This window comes from Nematolebias whitei, unplaced genomic scaffold (assembly GCF_014905685.2).
Source record: "Nematolebias whitei isolate Nwh7 unplaced genomic scaffold, NemWhi1 Nwh_scaf_94, whole genome shotgun sequence".
Lineage (NCBI taxonomy): Eukaryota > Metazoa > Chordata > Actinopteri > Cyprinodontiformes > Rivulidae > Nematolebias > Nematolebias whitei.
The window spans coordinates 19,290-39,041 of record NW_023618639.1 but is presented as its reverse complement, the minus strand read 5'-3'; the positions used below and the strand labels follow the sequence as shown (position 1 = coordinate 39,041).

The window sequence follows — 19,752 nt, the reverse complement described above, 5'->3', positions numbered from 1 at the left end:
GACGTCACATTAATCAAAAACCACTTATTTCCATTTTTAAAATGAGGTCAAACAAAATATTCAAACTATTAGACAGTCCACCAACATGAACGCCATAAAAACTTGTACTTTATGTGTTGAATGTATTTGTGTGAGAACAACGGATGAATAGTCCGCTGCGTCCCATAAGTGATGAAAAGAAAAGAAGAAGAAGCAGAGCAGGTCTGGAAGCGGACCCATTATTTTATGTCCCTAGTACGATAATCCTACATTTTTCACCTGGCAACCCTGCTGCTGGTAAATATGTGAACATGACGTCACAGCTCGGCCTGTTTGTTTTCCTTCGTGATGAGAAGCTTCGTCTGGATTTAGCTCCGTGATTTATTTCAATTACTGATGAAAAAAGACTTCTCGTGAGTCAAATACTTTATTCTGTGATTTAGTTCCAAGCTGCTGCTGCCAGAGGCTTGTAACGCTGCAGCTTATTGTCTGTGCAGAGGAAGTTAGTTCAGTCTGTTAGCATCTGTAGCTGTTAGCGTCTGCAGTTAGCGTCTGTAGTTGTTAGCATCTGTAGCTGTTAACGTCTGTAGTTGTTAACGTCTGCAGTTGTTAGCATCTGTAGCTGTTTGCATCTGTAGCTGTCAGCGTCTGTAGCTGTCAGCGTCTGTAGCTGTTAGCGTCTGTAGCTGTTTGCATCTGTAGCTGTTAGCGTCTGTAGTTGTTAACGTCTGTAGTTGTTAGCGTCTGTAGCTGTTAACGTCTGTAGCTGTTAGCATCTGTAGCTGTTTGCATCTGTAGCTGTCAGCGTCTGTAGCTGTTAGCGTCTGTAGTTGTTTGCATCTGTAGCTGTCAGCGTCTGTAGTTGTCAGCGTCTGTAGCTGTCAGCGTCTGTAGCTGTTAGCGTCTGTAGCTGTTAACATTTGTAGCTGTTAGCGTCTGTAGTTGTTAACATTTGTAGCTGTCAGCGTCTGTAGCTGTTAGCGTCTGTAGCTGTTAACATTTGTAGCTGTTAGCGTTTGTAGTTGTTAACGTCTGCAGTTGTTAGCATCTGTAGCTGTTTGCATATGTAGCTGTCAGCGTCTGTAGCTGTCAGCGTCTGTAGCTGTTAGCGTCTGTAGCTGTTAGCGTCTGTAGTTGTTAACGTCTGTAGTTGTTAGCGTCTGTAGCTGTTAACGTCTGTAGCTGTTAGCGTCTGTAGCTGTTAGCGTCTGTAGCTGTTAGGGTCTGTAGTTGTTAGCGTCTGTAGCTGTTAGCGTCTGTAGTTGTTAACGTCTGTAGTTGTTAGTGTCTGTAGTTGTTAGTGTCTGTAGCTGTTAACATCTGTAGTTGTTAACATCTGTAGTTGTTAGTGTCTGTAGTTGTTAGTGTCTGTAGCTGTTAGTGTCTGTAGTTGTTAACATCTGTAGTTGTTAGTGTCTGTAGTTGTTAACATCTGTAGTTGTTAGCATCTGTAGTTGGTGGTGTCTGTAGCTGTTAGTGTCTGTAGTTGTTAACATCTGTAGTTGTTAACATCTGTAGTTGTTAGTGTCTGTAGTTGTTAGTGTCTGTAGCTGTTAGTGTCTGTAGCTGTTAGTGTCTGTAGTTGTTAACATCTGTAGCTGTTAGTGTCTGTAGCTGTTAATGTCTGTAGTTGTTAACATCTGTAGCTGTTAGTGTCTGCAGTTGTTAACATCTGTAGTTGTTAGTGTCTGTAGTTGTTAGTGTCTGTAGCTGTTAGTATCTGTAGTTGTTAACATCTGTAGCTGTTAGTGTCTGTAGTTGTTAACATCTGTAGCTGTTAGTGTCTGTAGCTGTTAGTGTCTGTAGTTGTTAACATCTGTAGTTGTTAGTTTCTGTAGTTGTTAACATCTGTAGTTGTTAACATATTTAGCTGTTAGTGTCTGTAGTTGTTAACATCTGTATCTGTTAGCGTCTTTAGTTGTTAACATCTGTAGCTGTTAGCATCTGTAATTGTTAGCGTCTTTAGCTGTTAGCATCTGTAGTTGTTAACATCTGTAGCTGTTAGTGTCTGTAGTTGTTAACATCTGTAGTTGTTAACATCTGTAGCTGTTAGTGTCTGTAGTTGTTAACATCTGTAGCTGTTAGTGTCTGTAGTTGTTAACATCTGTAGTTGTTAGTGTCTGTAGTTGTTAGTGTCTGTATCTGTTAGCGTCTGTAGTTGTTAACATCTGTAGCTGTTGGTGTCTGTAGTTGTTAACATCTGTAGCTGTTAGTGTCTGTAGCTGTTAGTGTCTGTAGTTGTTAACATCTGTAGTTGTTAGTTTCTGTAGTTGTTAACATCTGTAGTTGTTAGCATCTGTAGTTGTTAGTGTCTGTAGCTGTTAGTGTCTGTAGTGGTTAACATCTTTAGCTGTTAGTGTCTGTAGTTGTTAACATCTGTATCTGTTAGCGTCTTTAGTTGTTAACATCTGTAGCTGTTAGCGTCTGTAATTGTTAGCGTCTTTAGCTGTTAGCGTCTGTAGTTGTTAACATCTGTAGCTGTTAGTGTCTGTAGTTGTTAGCGTCTGTAGTTGTTAGCGTCTGTAGCTGTTAGCGTCTGTAGCTGTAGTTTGTTAAGTTATTTCCTATTTAGACGGGTCCTATGTTTTGATCTGCTCAGAGACGGGATTATAATGAAATTCTGACCCGGTTCTGACTGGGTTAAACTGGGCCAGCAAACTCTTAAGAGAGTCTCCCTGATAATTCAATATCTGTCAAGAAATAGTTTATTCAGCTTGCCTCATCACGTAGAAAAGGCTTTAAAGCACCGTCTCATGTTTTCCTTACACGTCATTACACATAAAACCACACTTAGTCACGCCCCCTCATACACTCACAGGTTGCGCTCCCCTTCTGCGAAAGGCGGAGTCAAGGACCCCATAAATGAGTGACAACACGGGACTTCGGGGCTCTTCCGGTTCTGTGAACGCGTCACAGGATTGTGTAGAGTCCAGCGCTGTGAAATTGTAATCTTCTCTTGTCTTTTTTAATATTACTGATAAAACTCAATGGACGTTTCCTTGATTTATTTGTTAGCATGAGTTGCCACTTCTGAGGGAGGTTCGAGCCGGGGGTAAAGACGTGGGCTGGAGGGGGTTTCTGGATCCGGTGGCCCGCAGCCAGATCACGTCTTTAACAAGTTGTTAGCATCTGTAGCTGTTAGCGTCTGTAGTTGTTAGCATCTGTAGCTGTTAGTGTCTGTAGCTGTTAGCGTCTGTAGCTGTTAGCATGTGTAGCTGTTAGCATATGTATCTGTTAGCATGTGTAGCTGTGAGCATGTGTATCTGTTAGCATGTGTAGCTGTTAGCATGTGTAGCTGTTAGCAGCCACATGTCGTCGCGTGCTTGGATAATCTAGTCTCGTGACTGTGTCTCTATTTTTCTGTGTAGGAGCAGGAGCTTCACGTCAGACCTCCACCAACCACATGTTTGTTCTCTAACAGGTATGGTTGTAATTTCTAGTAAAGTTGTTCAATATTAAACTTCGGTCCAGCAGCCTCCACTTCAAAAAGTCAGCGCTCACGCGGTTTGGTTGTGCACGCGCTAACACCACCAGGGAGTCACTCTTGCGAGGTTCTTTCAAAATAAAAGCTGATGTGTGTTTCCTGTTGGTACAAACTCTGGACAAAAAACACATGTTAGCACTGGAAGCTGTAACGGGACCAACATTCCTGCTCAGCTGTTTCCACAAAAAGTTTCAATCTCGCCCCCATATCCAAAGAGTAGAGAACTTTTTGTGTTTAAGTTAAATAAATAAAAAACTCCAATGAGTTTTTCATGTTTTGACTCGAGTTGATTGAAGTCATTCTTGCTGGACCATGTTCAGAAATGATTTTTAATGTCCGCCTGTGAATATGATCCATAATATTTGACTTTAGTCTCTGTTTTGTGGTTATTTGTATGTTCATGATGTGAGAATGTTCAATTGTTTTCCCTGAAGTTTCCATTAATATTAAAACAAAACTCTTAGTTTCCAGTGACCAGTCTCACTTCAGGCTGACTGTAGAACATCTCCAGATGTTGCTCACCAGATGTCACCAAGATCTCACGTGGAATTTCAAAATAAAGGCCCTGCAAAGTTGGACATTTTCCACAGAATTGTCCCTAAGTTTCTGTGTTTGTTGCTCGTTCTTCAGGATGTTGTAGAAACAGCGAGGGTAAGTACGGCTTTACCAGAAATCACATCATTAGTGCAGAAAATTTATTGTCTCGTTGAAATGCAACATAGTTCAAGTAAAAACAGGAATGTTTCATTTAAAATAATTTATATGTTTAATATTTTATGTGACAATAACCATTTGGAAAAATAAAGTTCAAATTGTACATTAATGTCAGAAATGACATTTATATCATTTTAACATCAAGTGTTTGTTTTTCCTGGTAAATGTTGAGAATTACAAGAGCTTTGTGTTATTTGTCCATGTCGACCAAAATCACTGGAGGTTTCTGGTTAGTGTGCATAAAAATGATCCTTGTTGTTCTCTCAGAACATTTTAATTTAAAGTTTCATGTTTTGATTTGTGCAGAAACTCTGTGAACCACACAGTCTTTCTGGTGGATCAAGTTCAGCAGAAGACGATTCAAAACCTGCAAAAACATTTAGGTAAGTATTTATTAAGAGACAGAGGAGAAAAGTCTAACACTGAATTATATCTGGTGAGCTGCTTTTAAAATGATTTTAGGAGCAGTTCTGTTCGCACTTTCATGTTTTACCAGAGCTCTTTGTAATTATATTTTTATAAAGTATGCTATATTTTAAAACTACACACATATTTTACATCCAACATGTAGATTTTTATTCAATAACAATAAAATGAAGTCAGCTCTTATTAAAGAAGGATGTGACAGTGTGAGGTTTGAAATGTTATTTTTCTTATTAAATGTAACAATAGACATCATTATGATGATGTCACTTTTAAATGTGACTTGAATTGTGTTTGATTTGTGCAACAACTGTTCCATGTGATCTCTGCAAACCCACCTGGAGCACGGCCTCCAGGGAGACTAAATAATCAAAGAACAAAATTATAATGATCCAAAGAGAAATGACTTGTGATCTGAAACATAAAGATCCATGAAATCATGATGAAAACACACTGATCGTGACATCATCACAGAGAAATCATCTTCAATGCTCTTTATGAAATGGAAGAAGTTAATGGAAGCAGCTTTATGTCGTCCACATGACGTTTATCATTTGAAATGATGGAGTCATTTTTACATTCACATATTAATAACAGCTTTATGGTGAGAGTTACTGATCTAAACAATTGTAAAATAGTGTAAATTCATGAAAGTATGAAGGAGATGAAGGTGTAACATTCCTTGAACTCATCAGAACATCTGGTCATAGTGGATGTAGTTTGAGCGTTTGAGTCAAACTGTACAGATGACCTTATGAACAATCTCAGGTTATTGTGGGAGATCATTTGTGATCTGTTACCTCTTGAAATATGTTTCGAGGATGACTCTCAGCTACTGCCACATCAGCTGCAGTTCAGTATCTGACACACTCAGTACTTGTGATTTTTGGTTCAATTAGCTGTGGTGGCCATCTTGAATAGGTCAACTCCTAAAGATAGATTTACTTACAAATATTACTTTTAGAGACTTTGACTCAAATCAATCACTAGTTTCATATCATTTGAGAATGTAAAGGATAAATAAAGAATCATTTTAACTCAGATCAATGAGATTTCTAACTTATTTAGCAGATCTGGTGAGACACGTGAGAAATCATCAAGGTCAAACCAGTCTCTCATCACCACTAGTGATGGTCAACAAATTGAACTTGTATCTTCATTCAAATATCTGGGATTTTTAATTGATGACAGATTGTCTTTTAAAGCTCATATTCAGTTTTCTGTAAATAAACTGAAGCTTTTACTTGGATTTTATTTTCAGAATAAATCCTGCTTTTCTTTTAGGGTAAAACAGAAATTGGTGGAGTCAACTTTTCTTCCAATTATTGACTATGGTGATGTATTATACATGAACGCCTCTGCTCAATGTCGTCACATGCTGGATAGCGTGTATCATGGCGCTTTGCGGTTTATTACAAATTATGGAGCCCTAACTCATCACTGTCTCTTGTATGATGAGGTAAAATGGCTGTCTCTGCATGTACGTCTGCTTGACCATTGGTATGTTTTGATTTACAAGACTATTCTTAAGTTGACAGCACCTTATCTTTCATCTTTGTTGACTTTAAACAACACGACCTACAGCCTCCGGTCTCAAGACAGTGGTACATTAACATAAGATTCACATTAAACAACTTAGTCCCCAGAGCAAACAGAACTAAAAAGGAAAAAAAAAATCAACTGTACACATATCAGAAAACACAAAATAAATCAATAAATCAATAATACAAATAAATAAATAAAAACAACTCAAAAAATTCTCAGCAACATGCACCGTTCATTTAGTTTCCTTTGTAGTGTTTCAGGAACTCAGTCAATGGTGACCAGGTTTCTTCAAATTTCGCTCCCTTTCCTCTGACATTATAAGTGAGTCGCTCCAGAGCCATACATGATGCCACCTCCTTTACCCACATGTGATTTGACAGTATGTCCATTTTTTTCCAGTGTAGAGATATTAATCTCCTGGCCTGCAGGAGTCCAAAATCGATGAATTTTAACTGTCTGGAACTAAGAATACAGTTCTCTGGGTAAATACCTAAAACACACATTTTAGCCTCAGTGGGTACATTCACTCCCAACAATCCTTGACAAAGTTTGCGTAACTGAGTTCCAGTATTGCTGTATTTTTGGACACTCCCATACACAGTGAAAAAGAGTACCCCTTCCAACCAAGCACCTACTGCAGTTGTCTGGGATGTTAGGTGACCAGCGATTCAGTTTGACAGGAGTTATGTAAGTTATCATCAACCACTTGTATTGGAGGAGTTTCATCTTGGTGTTAATTGACTGCTTTTGGGCTTTTAAGCATGCGGTTTCGCAGTCCGCCACTTGTATCTCTTCTCGGAAGTCGGATTTCCATGCATCCAATCTGTCTGCGGTAGATTCCTCATCATGCATTAGTAAAGCTGCATAAAATAAAGAAATGTGGCCTCTCCGCTCCAGATTGTCTACTACAATATTCCCGAGGTATGATAGTGGTGGTCTGGATTCAATCTGTTTGTGTTTTGACATAATGAAATGTTTAACTTGTAAATACTTATAAAAGTGTTTCTTTGAGATGCTATATATTTGGCATAACTGCTCAAATGTAAGAAGCCTGTCATCCTTATCTGCCAGTTTTTGTACACCTTTATTTGCCCAGATTTTGAAACCTCCGTCAGCTCTTCCTGCCTTAAAATATCTGTTCCCCCAAATAGGTGAAAAAGGAGAAATGGAAGGAGTATCTCCAATATATTGATGGGTCCTATACCAAACGTCAATTGTGTTTTTTAAAAAGGGTTTTTTTGTCATTTTTATCAATTGTTTTGGCCTTGCGGAATACAAATACAAATTTAATCTAAGGTTTGTTACTAATTGTTCAATTTTTGTCCACGCTGGTGGGTGTTTCGGTTGAAAAGTAGAACATGGCTGAGCGCAGCTGCGCGGCCCAATAATACAATTTAAAATTAGGGAGTTGTAGCCCCCCTCATATGGCAGGTACAGTAGGTGAAGTCTTGTTCTAGGTTTTTTATTGTTCCAAATAAATCTATTAAAAATACAGTTTAATCCATCAAAAAATTGTTTTGGAAGAGGCAAAGGAATTGACTGAAACAGATGCAAAAATTTTGGTAATATATTCATTTTGATTATGTTTATTCGGCCAATCATTGATATGGGCATTATCATCCATTTATTTAGTGACTCATTTACTTCACTAACCATAGGATCATAGTTTGTTGGTACAATTGTTTTAATGTCTGGGGTAATTTTAACACCAAGGTACACTAATCCCTCTCTTGCATTGATAAATGGGGTTTGCATAACTGGGTTTAGTCTTTCATCCCTGTTCAAAAATAGAATAGAGGACTTTGAATCATTTATTTTGTAGCCAGAAAACTGTCCAAACAACTCTATTTGTTGCATTAAATTTGGGATGCTAACGGGCAGCCTTGTCAAAAAAACTATCAGATCATCAACGTACAATGCCAATCTATGCTCTTGGTCTCCCAACTGAATGCCAAATAAATCAGTTCACATTCTTATCATCATTGCCAAGGGTTCTATAGCTAAAGCAAATAGCATTAGAGATAACGAGCAACCCTGGCGAGTAGAACGTTCTAATGTGAAAGGTTTGGAAGCTAAGTTGTTTGTCCAAACACTGGCTTCGGGAATTGTATACAAAAGCTTAACCCATTTGAGGAAATTGCATCCAAATCCATATCTCGGGAGAACATTAAATAGATATGACCATTCAATTCTGTCAAAGGCCTGACGAGTGTCAAGTGATAATACAGCTGTATCTTTAGCGTCAAATTTCTCATGAATTATGTTTAGGACTCTCTTTATATTGTGAAACCCTTGACGTTTTGGTACAAAGCCGTTTTGATCGTTATGAACTAAATGTGAGATAAAGGGGTCTAATCTTTTTGCTAAAACTTTACAGAGTATTTTAGTGTCCACCCCCATCAGACTTATTGGTCTAAACGAAGAGCACTCCTCAGGGGGTTTACCAGGTTTCAATATCAATGTGATCATTGCTTGTCTCAGAGTGGGTGGGAGAACTTCATTTCTAAATGCTTCTTCATACATGTTGAAGAGTGGGACTATAAGTTTTTCTTTGAAAGTTTTGTAGAATTCAATGGGGAAGCCGTCCGGTCCAGGAGCTTTACCACTATTGATACTCTGTATGGCCTGTGAAATTTCTTCAATCTTTAAGTTTATGTCCAACTCCTTTTCTCTCTCTTCTGTGAGTGTCTGAAACTGAAGTTGATCTAAGAATATATCTTGTTCTTCCGAGGCGTGGCTACACTCTGATTTATATAGTTTAACATAGAATTGCCTAAAACTATTGTTAATTTCAGATGGATCTACTGTTACCCTGCCAGAGGAGGTCTTTATCTTGTTAATTGCTCTTTCACTTTGTATTTTCTTAATTCTCCATGTCAAGAGTTTCCCAGCCCTCTCTCCTTGGTCATAATAAGATTGCTTTAACCACATTAAACTTTTTGCTGCTGCCTCATAAGATAATTTATTATATTCAGTTCTCAAACGTAACAATTCACTCTGCTTAATTTGGTCATCATTATTATTTAAGTCTAATTCCAAAAATTTAATTTGTTTATCCAAGATTTCCATTTGTTTCTTTTGTTGCTTGTTCTTTGTACTTGTATAACTAAGAATTTCACCTCGAATATATGCTTTGAATCCTTCCCATCTCACTGAGGCGCAAGTCTGATCTGTGTTAAATTCAAAGTATGTGTCTATCTTCTCCCCTATCAATTTGACAAATTTTTGATCTTGTAGCCATCTTGCTTGAAACCGCCAACAGGGTAGGTTATGGACAACGTTTTCTACGTAAATATTCAATGAGATGGGTGCATGATCACTGATCACTATGCTGTCTTACTGGCGTTGATTCACCCTTAATAAAAGTTCTCTTGAAACAAGAAAATAATCGATACGTGAGCGGGATTTATACATACTCGAGTGACAAGAGAATTCTATTTTATCAGGATTTTGTTCTCTCCACACTTCCATCAAGTTGATATCTAATATATATTGATTTATCAATTTTCTAGTTTGAGCTTTATAACATCTGAACCTGTTGATCGATCTATATTTGGGTTTAAGGTGCAATTAAAATCTCCTCCAATTACATAAAATCCTTTAAGAGTAGATATAGTAAGAAACAAATCTTCAAAGAATTTCGGCTTATTTTCATTTGGGCCATATAAACTCACTAAATTTAACGTAATTGAGAAAATGTTACCCTGAACAATTACATACCTACCGGCTGAATCTTTTATTGTTTTTAGGATTTGGAATGGTATGCTTTTGTGGATCAAAATAATTATGCCTCTTGCATAGTTATTATATGGCGCATGTATCACCTGGCCCGGCCATCTATTTTTTACAAACCTTATTTCACAATCTGTTAAATGAGTTTCTTGAAGAAGAATTATCTTCGATTTAATCAATCAACCTTTATTTATACAGGTAAATCCCATTGAGCCTCGAGGACTCATTTACAAGAGAGACCTGATTTCAACAAAGAAAGATGACAACAATGGACAACAGCAACAACAATAAACAGTTATAAAAAAAGCATACTACAGTTTTTTTTTTTTTTTTTTTTTTAACAAATAGGATGGCTAAAAAGAAAAGGTAACAAAACAAAAAACAGCTAGATTCCAAGACAAATGTAGAAAACTAAAAACAGGAACATGTCAGCATTGGACCCTGCCAGGTGTCCAACAGATTCTTAAAGACACTTAGAGAGGTCAAGGTCGAAAGCTTCAAATCTTTTTGTAAGATATTCCAGGAAGCTGTTTAAGCTGTTAAATCCCTTTTATAACCTGTTTTAGTTTAATTTGTTTCCTAAGTCCCCTCACATTCCAGCTTGTAATTTTTATGTAAGAAATATTATGAGTATTAACTTGTTCCATACTTTGCTTTTTTCCTGAAATACCAATATGACAATACATGAAGCTGAGTTAACATAAAATGCACAAAGGTTTGAATAAAATAAAATGAGTAACTAAATGAGAAAAGAAAACTCTGAAAATGACACATAACACTTAAATTCCCCCCTCCCTTACTCAGACTAATAAATTGGGGCTTATGCTAATCCACTAATAAGGGGAGTAGCTGAACTATGAAACCCAACTTAAAAAGCAACAGTGGTGTCCGCGAACCATACACCATAATAAAACACAAATACAACAAACCCATACATAGGCATATATTTCCTCTGAGAGTAGGTGCTTAACCAAAATGTTTTGTATTAATGTGACATACAGAGCCGGCAAGTTTGCAAGTATTTGTAAAAGCGTTATACGAATATATGGAAATATCTTGCATAACAATAAAGAAAAGGAGAAGAAATTAACTGCGTAGTTGCCTATGACTTATAGATATGTCAGAGATTAACTGGATATTATGTCAACCGATGTATAGAAGTGAAGCTATCGATTATGAGCAGCTAATTCTGTCATTCAGGAACTGAACTGCTCACCAGTACAGTCAGTCCTGTCCAGCGTGTGTGCGGAGGAACTCCCCGGCTTCCTTAGGAGATGTAAACAACTGTATTTTCCCATTGTGGAGGATCCTCATTTTGCATGGGTTAAATTGAAACCCGCGGAACATTCCTTTTGCAGCAAACACTTTCCTGATGTTGTCGAACTCGGCTCGCTGTCGGATGGTTTCTGCTGAGAGATCCTGAGTGAAAAAAAGTTTATTTCCGTCATATTCAATGTTGCGTTGTTTTGTAGAGCGGAAAACAAATTCCCTATCTTGGAAATTCAGGAAACGGATGAGGACGGCTCTGTGCTGGTTCAGTTTTGGTGGTGCCAGGGTGCGGTGAGCCCTCTCAATGGTGAAGGACCTATCGATCTCCAGCCAGCGCGGCAGCATCTCCTGTACAAACTCCAGCAACGGCCGCTGACCCTCAACGCTCTCCCGGAGCCCAAAAAGGCGAAGGTTCTTCCTTCGGCCTTGATTCTCCAGGTCGTCGGTCTTTGCTTCCAAGTAGGATATTCGTTTCAGGGCTTTGATAAGACTAGCCGTACTAGTTTCTAAAAGTTCCTCCACCGACATGATTCTGTTTTCAGCTTTCTCCAGTCTAGTAGCATTAGCAGCAACATTTTGCTTCACCTCTGCAATGTTTTTCTCCAGAGAGGTGATGGACTTCGTCATTTCCCCCATACGTTTATCTATGTTGTCCAGTTTGTTTCCAAATCCACTGAACTCTGAATGCAACGACCGAAGTTCAGCTAGCACCGTGCTAAGATCACACATGCTATCAATGCTAGCGGCCCCCTCTTTGTCTTGGTCTACCACCGATATATCAGTTTTAGCTGTTTTTTGGGAACCGCGTTTTCGCGTGAAAATATCACAGTCCTTGTGAGCGGTCGGTTTTGACATTTTCGGATCCAGTTTACGTTTCTAATCTTGAGTTCTTTCAAAGTTTTGGTGCAGGCCACACGGAGCATCTACTTTAAGCTGACATCTTGGCTCGCGGTTCCACAGCGCCCCCAAGATAGATCCTTTTTACTGAAGTTGCAGAAGTTTAATTGTTTTAATTGAGTTGTTTGTTATTTAAGTCTATGTTTATTCTGACTGTGTTGTAATTGTGTCTTTTACTGACTGTTTTTTTCTCCTCTCTCTGTCAGTCTTACAGCACTTTGGTTGGCCTTGTTGCTGTTTTAAGTGCTCTATAAATAAATTGGTATGGTATGGTATGGTATGGTCTTGACCAGGTCTCTCTTGTAAAAGAGCTCTTTTGATCTCAATGGGACAAACCTGGTTAAATAAAGGTTATGATGATGATGAAATGGTTCCACGAGCAGCTCTGAGGCTTGAATGAAGAACTCCTGGAACATGCCGGGTCCTGTTTGTGAATGAGAACTGGTTCTCAAACATTTCACCTGGTAAAATCAGATCAAATCAAATGTCAGAGAGAACAACAAAGTCCATGCTCAATAATCCAGGTTTACAATCCAACATTTTTCAGTCAGGTCATCTGGACAGTTTCTTTTTTTTTTTTGTGCTGAAACGTTTTGCCTTCGATCCAGAAGGCTTCATCTGTCAAGGAAACACACAACAAAACTGATTCTTGCCCCAACAGCTTACTCCAAAGTGGAACAAACCAGTTCTGCTTGGATAAGATGGTCTCTTTGGTACGCCCCCTCCTCCATTGCCGGCCCTCTTCCTTGTTGACAGTCTTGTCAAACTGGTTGAAAACAACAAAGTGCATGCTCAATAATCCAGGTATACAATCCAACATTTTTCATTCAGGTCATCTGGACAGTTTCAAGAAACTCCTCCCTCACTGAATAGAAATAGCCCCTCACGTGCTGCTTTACACACACTTACTAACGTCGTGAAGGCAGCACAGCTGAAGAGGATTATTATTTAATATATGTAAATAGTTTATTTTTTAGACATTTATTTTGTACAGTTACAGCTGTTTGTTAATAAATGTGCCTGTGTGACAACTGGGACAAAGCTTTGACTCTGAAATATATTTTTGTTATTAATTTATGGAAATAAAAACATATTGAGATATATATCATATATATATCACTATTTATCTTAAAATATCAAGATTATTTTAAGAAAATATTTTGGTCCATATCGCCCAGCCCTTGAACAAACAAATGGCCACACAAAAGCAAAAATATTATGGATCCATATTCACAAGCGGACATTAAAAAATTATGTTGTAGTTTGGCAGCAAATATGACATCATTCACAGCTTTTATTTTGAAAACACTTGCAATCATTACTACTGTAATTCATAGTGTTAGCTTGCACAACAAAACCATCATTTTGGAAGTGGAGGCTGCGTGACAGCAGTTTTTTACTGCCTGATGTTCTCAGAGTTGGGGCAGGAGCTACATGTCAGACCACCACAAACCACACGTTGTTTTCTGTTACAGATGAAGTTCGTGTTAATAAATGGTGTGAAAATGAGAAGAGCTCCTGGGTGAGTGATCCATCAGTTCGCTGGTATCAAACCAAACGTCAGGGTTACATAGGTATGTATTTATGTGAGTATTTAGGTATGTATTTATTTACTGCAGTTTAGTCCCTGTTTACACGGACACGATGGGGGGAAACATAGGTTTTTTCATATGTTACTTGGAGGAAAAGATCTGCGTTGACACGGACAAATTTTGTGTTTACATGCAACCTGAGGAATCTCCCCCGGCCCTCCTGCATCCGCTGTAGTTACCTGTAGTTACCTGTAGTTACCTGTAGTTACCATGCCGGGTCATTAGTTGGCGCTGTGAATTGTGTACATTCACCTAATGTGCATGCTGCTGCCTCGGCCCGCTCCTTTCCTCTGGGCTAAAAGCTCAGCTAACAACATCTTAAGTTAAAGCTGGATTTTGGATGAGAGTTGACAGATTTTTACGCCAAGCGGGACCACTTCATCTAACAGCTCCACACCGGTCGCTGAGCAGACCAGAACCGAGTCGACGATGATGATGTCGAACTTTACTTCGTGATAATCAGTAGTCGATTTACTGCAGGTAAATCAACGTTCTCAATAATGTTAGCTTGTGTTTACTTAGGTTACAAAACAACCAACTGAGTTTTTGTTTTTACTTTTCCTGTGAGGAGAAGCTGTCCTCCCACCAGGCGGGCCGGTTCTGAACGAGCCTCGGCCCAGGTGCAGTGCAGGAGGACGTCAAAGAGAGAAATGTCACGTTGGATGAACTATTAATTTAAAATTCCCCTCATTTCTTCTTTCCAATCCATTGAATGTTTTAAGCTGCATTAAGCAAAGGAGTGACAGCCTGTTCAAGCCAGAAAAACATGTCGCCAGAATCCAGGATGAAAACAGAGAGCAGAGTCCAGTTCATGTAGTTTACAGTTCAGTTAATGTGTTTTTAATAGTGTGTTCAGTTTAATTATCAGTGTTTGTGTGACATACAGTTTGTGATGTTGAATAAATAAATAAAAATTAAACCTGATGTCTTCATTTTCAACTTTAATAACATGCAACATGTTTTGCATCGTTTAAATCATATAACTTGAGTCCAGATAGCTTCATTTAGCTCAGATAACTTCATTATATATCTCCCACGCTAACATTAATACTGTTTATTATTGTTAAACTGTTATTATTTAGCACATTTAGTATGTTATAGTGCAGCGCGACACGTGAAATATCCGCCCGCCTCGTTCTATAAACAGCGATATTAGAACTGGATCTGACTGGTGTCTCTTCCGACACAGATGTTGGTCACAGCAGCTGCATTCAGGTGAAGATTAATTAAATATCAGACTCAAAATATATTTCATCAGTCGTAGCTCAGAAAGCAGTGTGTCCGCTGCCATGTTGTTGATAGAAATATGTCGTCTGTCTGCGCGTGCGTGTGCGCATGTGGTTTAACACAAAGCCTCAGCGGGAGATGTTTATGTTGTCAGCGGGCGGTCAGCGAAAAACCTCCACTCTGGAAGGTGAGTTCAAAAACCTCCAGATTCAAGGAGGGGGGGCACTGGTGTCGTGTAAATGAACAGCAGAACCGCAGAGAGAAAGTAGCAGATTCACTCAAAATATGTGCCGTGTAAACGGCCCCTTAAAGTGAAGTGTGGAGCTGAACTGTGTTAGGAACCGTCTGGATCCTGCAGTGAAGCTGTCCGTGATTCAGACTTGTTGAAAACAAGCTTGCTCTTCTTCACAGCTTGTTGTTACGACATCACGATGCGTTCAATTTCAACTAGAAAATACAATTCTCTGCACTGGGGGTGTTCAATTAAAACTCACTGAGGTCCAGTTAATAAAATTTCTTCTTAGTGAAAGGTCCGAACGAAAGTCCAACGTTTGTCTTTTATGGTCTTGCCTCCCCGTATTCACATTTTCACTGTTAACAAACTGCACTATAGTAAACAACCAGCTCTTTTACCATATTTAAAAGTAGTCCCAGACAAATAGTGCCCTGAGACGACTTCTGTTGTGAATTGGCGCTATATAAATAAACTGAATTGAATTGAAATAAATTTAGGGCCTTTATTTCAGATTAAAACAGAAAGCTCAGAATAAAATACATCTTAAATGTGCAAACAGAGCCTAATAAGACTTTTCTCTTAAGTTGAAGAGGTCCAAGCCTATAGAATTGAAGACTTACACTTAAAGTAATAAAGTTAACATCTTTAGAAAACAGAAAATAATTTAAAAGTGGCTCTTTTAGTATAAAAAAAGTGTAAACAGAGCAAGTAAAGATTTTTATCTTTTTGCTTAAAGAGGCACCAACCTATAAAAATGTACATTTTCTAGTAAAACACTTCAGAAAACAATAAATAAAAATGGCTCTTTTAGGAAAAAAACTGAAAACAGAGCATTTAACACCTTTTCTCTTTTGTTTATTTTTTATTTTACTTTTCTTAATGAGAGAAATGGACATGGGATTGTCCTGCCAGTAAATTAAATCTTGGTTAGAATGGAATCAGAGCCGTTCTCTTGTAGCTGAGCATCATCAGTAACATCTGTAATCATCAATGACTCTGAACAGCTGCAGCTGTGCCAGCTCATCATCTGCAATATTTCTGATTTTCTTCTTGCTGTTGAAGCTGACATCAGGATTTGTTTGATTTTTTCCACGTCTCGTCTTTTTGTTTTCCATCAAATGTCTCAGCAACAGCATTTAAGCACTCCTTCAGGTCTGTGCCGTCACTAAATGTTTTTTTTATGTTGCCCTAAAATCCACGATACGTTGAGTGAACATTCAGCAGCTGCTGGGCTGTAAAAGTATTTGTGGTGAGGAGTGTGGATCTGTCATACTGGGCTTCCAGTTCGATTAATTCACTGCTCTCTGCTCAGACTTCAGCAGATACCGTTGCTCAAAAGAGATGAAGAGCACTTCACGTTGCCACTTTTAATTAATGTGACCGTTTCAGAGCATATGAGGCAAACAGGTTTTGAACTGCCTGCTGGAAGAATGAACATTAATTTCTCTGTCCATTCATCTTTAAAATAACGGTCTTCAGCATCAACTTTTCTTATTTTGGAGCACAACATGCTGTCTCTACCTCTGTTCCTTCTCAACTCTTCTCTGAGAGCTCGCTGCACCGGCCGTGCAGGGAAAACAAAATATTTGATTGGCTCATTAACTGAGTGACACTATTACTGTAACACCTGAAGTAGAGTGAACCTCCAAAACACACCTCCCCTGTCTCTGCACCTTAGTTATCTATCGCTGGAAAAATGCTCCATGAAAATCATCTTTTTTCCTGAATTTATTGGGCACAGGTCCGTACAGAACCATCACTCGGTCCGGATCCGGACCGAGGTCCACCTATTAGTGACCTCTGCTCTACACCAAAATATCCAAGAATTCAGAAATAGAAACTTTCTGGAATATTAGTTTAAATATTTGTTGACATTTCATCAGAACAGTCACTTCAATACTGTCCACTTATCAAAATGCTCTAACAACAAACAAAAACTCACAATGTCATCAACAAGTTTCATTCAAAATAATGTCATCAACAAGTTTCATTCAAAATAATATTTTAAGTGGTTTTACTGTGATATATACATACACAGAATATCATAATAACTTCTTTAACTAAAATCAGTTAATTTTTTTTACCCAGCCCTGGTGGACGATACCCGAGTCAAAATCCAAGCTAAGGAAGTAGAAGAGTTCACCAGACATGCAGGGTCTGATGGTGCTCTGATAAACACTTTGGTAACAGTTCCTGTTTTAAATGTGCTATACAAATAAATCTGACTTGACTCTGGCGCTGTGCCGGATCACTGGTGTACCTGCGAATAAAAATAAACAGAGTTCACCAAGAGATTTAACAGACATTTCTCTGGATCTAACAGAGGTGCAGCTTACACTCCCAACCACACTAAATAGTCCTACTAACCAGTCAGAAGAAGTGTGGTGCCTGGCCTTGGGTCTTGGTAAAACTGTGATTCAGATCCAGCAGTGGTTCTGTGTGCTGTTGAATGTCTCTGTTTCCTGGGCTGCTTTAATGTACGGGCTGACCTGGGCTGAAGTCCAGGGGCCTACAGCATTGGGGGGCCTGTTGTTTTGAGGTCACGTGATGAGCTGAAATACATTGTTTTGGAACTTGTCAGGTTTTCTGTCAATCATTTCAGATGCATGTTTGTGGTGCTGATCCAAATAAAAAGTGACCCACGTGGGCTCACTGGCCATGAGCTGTTCAATCAGAATGTGTGTTGCTAGAATGGAGGCGTGTCCCTCAATGATTGACTGACAGCTGTCCACATGTCATGGAAGACGTTCAAGAGTGGTGCACAAAATAGAAGAACATATTTCAGAACAAGTTTGAAAAAGAACTGGAGACCATATTGAAGCTGGCAAATTAAAAAAACATCTGTCAGAGAAGCTGAACCCACAGAATGACGTTCACTGATTCTTCCACCACCTGAGGGAGAGGAGGACGAGGCGTGGCCCCCGCAGGTGATGCTACAGTATATTAGCTGGAGAGGAGCAGACAGGTGGAGCTGGGTAGAAGGGAGGAGCACAGGAGGAGCAGAGAGACGAGCAGGCAATGAGACACATCGGATGACTTTTATAACAGTGACCCACGGGAGCGTGCACAGCCTGTCTCTGTATAATTTGCTCTTTCTGTTGCTTTAGTTTTTGAAAATAAACAATATTAACACTAAAATAGGTATATTTGAACAAAACTATAGCAAAGGTGCGTCTCTGATTAACTTGTCTTTTCTTTTCCTCCAAAACCCTCCAAATGTTCTCTCTGTGAAGGAGTCAGTTTTAGATGTTTGTAGTTCATCATAATTTGCAAATTTGAGTCCTACACTGTATTAAATCATTAAAAACATGGTTTTGGGGATTTGGATGAGCTAAATTGTTGATATTTGGGACCAGACTTTATGAAAAATGTAATGCATTTAATGATCAAATATGAAATATAAATGATGCCTTCTCAATAACAGGTGGTTTGCCTGTATTATTAACAATCATGTGATTTTTAATGTTCAAGTATCTATAGCAACAAGAAATTTCATAAATTGTCATTTATAACAGCAACCTTCATAATGAGCAAGTTGATTCTCAGTGATAAAACTCCTAAAGGTTGACACTGGAAATGTGATTTAGCTGTTAAGTAATCGTTAAATTCATCCATCCATTATCTTTTACCTGCTTCTTCCATTTTTGGGTCATGGGGGTCGCCGGTGCCCATGTCCAGCAATCACTGTGCGAGGGGCGGGGTACACCCTGGACGGGTCGCAAGTTCATCACAGGGCCACATAGAGACAAACGAGACAAACAACCATTCACTCTCTCACTCACACCTAGAGACAATTTAGAGTTATCAATCAGCCTAACATGCATGTTTTTGGTCTGTGGGAGGAAACCAGAGCACCCGGAGAAAACCCACACATGCACAGAGAGAACATGCAAACTCCACCCAGAAAGGCCCCTGGACCTGGATTTGAACCAGGGACCTGCTCGCTGAGAGGCAGCAGCTCTACCAGTTGCACCACCGTGCTGCCCTTTGTTAAATTCAAAAGGATGATATTAAAAAAAGTAATTTGTCACAGGTGGTCCTTTGTTCAGAACAGAATAACTTGAAATTTAGTTTTTCAGCCTTTAAAATTGTTCTTTTGTACTAATATGTTGGTATTAATGTATATGCAGACATAATATGGTGATTGTGAGTGTAAAATTGTTTGTGTGTGTGCGTGTATGTGTGTGTGTGTGAGTGTGTGTGTGTGTGTGTGTGAGTGTGTATGTGTGTGTGTGTGTGTGTTGAAGTAACATTGTCCTTTATGTTCATGTGTTTCAGTGGTTCCTGCTTCTGTTTAGAGCTGATTAAAAGAAGAAGCTCCTCAAGACTGAAGGCCTGATATTGACCAGCAGGACCCAGAGCCTCTTATCATAGAGTGGAAGAAAAGACCCTTAGACCAGTCTGGTGGAAGACCAACTCAATATGGAGGAGACCAATATCAGGTTTTTGGTCACTACAGTTTCTTTAAAGAGTGAGGAGGATATAAAACAACTTACCAAGAACCCAGATTTAAAGACTCACAAAGACAGTTCCAGCTCTTCAAAGACTGACGTTAATGAGGACAATGAAGAGGATGGTGAAATGACCGATCCTGACTCTCTGCTAAATAACTCATCAGACTCTGAATCAGAACGTGAAGACAGTATGAAAGACTG

General features: G+C 38.9%; 1 long non-coding RNA gene across 3 annotated transcripts; it reads left to right on the top strand.

The window, feature by feature from the left end:
• The first annotated feature begins 296 nt into the window (after positions 1 to 296).
• LOC119429208 lies at positions 297 to 19,726 on the top strand. 3 transcript variants are annotated; one of them, XR_005187742.1, is made up of 3 exons: positions 297 to 392; positions 3,348 to 3,400; positions 19,376 to 19,726. It is a non-coding gene; the product is annotated as an uncharacterized LOC119429208 (long non-coding RNA). The 3 variants fall into 3 exon arrangements; XR_005187744.1 differs by lacking the exon at positions 19,376 to 19,726 and adding an exon at positions 4,484 to 4,625; XR_005187743.1 differs by lacking the exon at positions 19,376 to 19,726 and adding an exon at positions 3,928 to 3,997.
• Positions 19,727 to 19,752: the final 26 nt, after the last annotated feature.